The following is a 3,280-nucleotide window of genomic DNA, read 5'->3' as shown; positions in this document are numbered from 1 at the left end:
CTGCGTCTCCTCATGACTCAAAATAGTTTTGCTGTTATAATGGATTTGTAACAAAATAATAAACAAGTGATGTGTTTTGATCATACATTTGGACAATGATAGGCCTACTGTCTCCAGAATATTCTATATTCCTCTAAATACTTTTGAAGTGATTTGTTTTTAAATTGAACAAATGATGCATTCAGACATCATCCATTTTCATCAGTATCAACTTCTTCCCACAAGCATTCAACGACGCTGAACTCCCAATTACACAAACACTCACTCACTCATTGCTACTACATGGAGGCTACATTAAAACATGCCCGACTCGCTGCTACTGCGTGCATAACATGAGCGCCTTTCTGCGATTTGCACTGCAATTTTAGAATTGTTGCTAACGAGAAGGTAGTAGTATCAGTGAATTATGTTTCAGTGATAGATCTCGACTGAGAGACTAACTAACATCTTTGTATGTCGGGGAGGCTCTACAATAATTTTTGCCAAGTTTGAAAGGAAATCATTTCATTTCACTTATCTGAAGGCAGACAACTATAGATTACTAACTATGCTGACTATGTGTTAGTTGTTTTAGAACACAGCAGGTGTCAAAGGACCAAGAGACATGACATTTATTTCTATAGTTTGAAAAAGAACAACGGCAAAAGATCTTTTACATACTATTTTCAATATTTCATGTTTAATACTGTAAATTTGGGATCTTTAATATTATTTATTTGTCATGCCTGCTTTGCTTTGTATTGTGTTTTCACTGTGGAGACTATTGTAACCGCAAATGTCCCTTGTGAATGAATAAAGTATCTATCTATCTATCTATCTATCTATCTATCTATCTATCTATCTATCTATCTATCTATCTATCTATCTATCTATCTATCTATCTATCTATCTATCTATCTATCTATCTATCTATCTATCTATCTATCTATCTATCTATCTATCTATCTATCTATCTATCTATCTATCTATCTATCTATCTATCTATCTATCTATCTATCTATCAGAATCAGAATCATCTTTATTTGCCAAGTATGTCCAAAACACACAAGGAATTTGTCTCCGGTAGTTGGAGCCGCTCGAGTACAACAGACAGTCAATTTACAGAACACTTTGGAGACATAAAGACATTGACAAAAAACAACAACAAACAACAATTGTGCAAAAAGATGCAGAGTCCTCAGTTCGAATGGCTAATATCGCAATAGTCCGGTGCAATGACCATTGTGCAAAGGGCACTGAGACTTCAAGGAGTGTATGCGGTTTAAAGTGACGAGTAGTGCGATAATCTGGGACAATGGTTGTGCAAATGTTACAGATACTCCTCAATCAGTGTGCAAATGGAGCAGATGCTACTCTGGCATGAGTGGCCACTATATGCAAATAGTGCAGCACGGCGAGACAACTACAGTGAGTGCACGAGTAATACATAATACAGAAATGTGACAACGAACTCAAGTCAAAAAATTGCCAGCTTGTTGTAATGGAATTGTAAGTTAGCTGTTCAAGAAGTTGATTGCAAGAGGGAAGAAGCTGTTGGAATGTCTACTAGTTCTAGTTTGCATTGATCGGTAGCGCCTACCTGAGGGAAGGAGCTGGAAGAGCTGGTGACCAGGGTGGGGAGGGTCCGAGAGGATTTTGCACGCCCTTGTCTTAGTTCTGGCAGCGTGCAAGTCCTCAAGGGTGGGTAGGGGGGTACCGACAATCCTTTCAGCAGTTTTGATTGTCCGTTGCAGTCGGAGTTTGTCCTTTTTTGTAGCAGCACCAAACCAGACTGTGATGGAAGAACACAGGACTGATTCGATGACCGCTGTGTAGAACTGTCTCAGCAGCTCCGGTGGCAGGCCATGCTTTCTCAGAAGCCGCAGGAAGTACATCCTCTGCTGGGCCTTTTTGAGGACGGAGTTGATGTTGGTCGCCCACTTCAGGTCCTGGGAGATTGTAATTCCCAGGAACTTGAAGGTCTCGACGGTTGACACAAGGCAGCTGGACAGCGTGAGGGGCAGCTGTGGCGAAGGATGCCTCCTGAAGTCCACGTTCATCTCTACAGTCTTGAGCGTGTTCAGCTCCAGGTTGTGTCGGCCGCACCACAGCTCCAGCCGCTCCGCTTCCTGTCGATATGCAGACTCGTCACCGTCCTTGATGAGGCCGATGACAGTGGTGTCATCTGCAAACTTCAGGAGTTTGACAGTCGGGTTCGCTGAGGTGCAGTCGTTCGTGTAGAGAGAGAAGAGCAGCGGAGAGAGGACACAACCTTGGGGCGCCCCAGTGCTGATGCTGCGTGTGGATGAGGTGGCCTCCCCCAGCCTGACCTGCTCTGTCCTGCCCGTCAGAAAGCTGTAAATCCACTGGCAGATGGCAGGTGAGACGCTGAGCTGGAGAAGCGTCTGTCTATCTGTCTATCTGTCTGTGTGTCTGTGTGTCTGTCTGTGTCTCTGCGTGTCCGTCCGTCCAAAAGACCAACAGGAAGTTGGAAGAATTTAACCTGAAAGTGACAGTCTTCTTTGTAGAACATAACTGCTCCTTGAAGGTAAACTCGATTATTTCCTGCCCGTGCAGTGTCAGACATGAGGTCGTCTGTGGCGGTTACATAACAGAAGACAACCAAACACTGATGTGTGTTTCCTCTTTTCCCTTTCAGCCGTCGTCAAATTGAAGACAGCAAGACTTCCCGCAGACATTATTCAGGTGCACATGAAGAATATGTGGCTTTAATGGTAGAGGTAAAAGATCACATCTGTTGCCACCTCAATTTACAGGAGGTTTGGTACTTGAAAGTTGTGACAAAATGACTACTAATACTGAACGACGGAATAAGAACACAAGGTTGAAGGGTAGAATTAAACGGAAGTGCGGCGGAGAACGCATCTTGGAGTTTGGCTTCTCCTTAGAGGTTCTCATGTTGAAGCTGCTGTGGAAAATTGGCCGAAGGTCTTCGCCGCTCTCGCTTTCCAGACCTGAGACTATCCAATATCGAAGTAGGGGAGCTAATATTTGTGGCAGCCACACAGGCAACTTCTGCAAACCCTTTCCAAAATTGCAGCAGAAGGGAGGGAAAGAGCGCGTCCTCTAAAAAAAAAAAAAGACATGAAATGTGTTGATGTCAAGATATTGGGCCACTCGTCACACGCTTGCCTCATTTGGAAAACCTGACAAAGTCAAGTGGGACATTGAAGCAATCTGGTACGTCCATGGAAGTCGCTGAGGAAGCTTAACAAAACACAAGTACAACAACCAAAGTTTGTTCGTCTAATAGAGGAAGTCGTTTGTCTCTAAGCTTTTT

Source organism: Phyllopteryx taeniolatus, chromosome 1 (genome assembly GCF_024500385.1).
Source record: "Phyllopteryx taeniolatus isolate TA_2022b chromosome 1, UOR_Ptae_1.2, whole genome shotgun sequence".
NCBI lineage: Eukaryota > Metazoa > Chordata > Actinopteri > Syngnathiformes > Syngnathidae > Phyllopteryx > Phyllopteryx taeniolatus.
Note: the sequence above shows the minus strand (reverse complement) of the source record.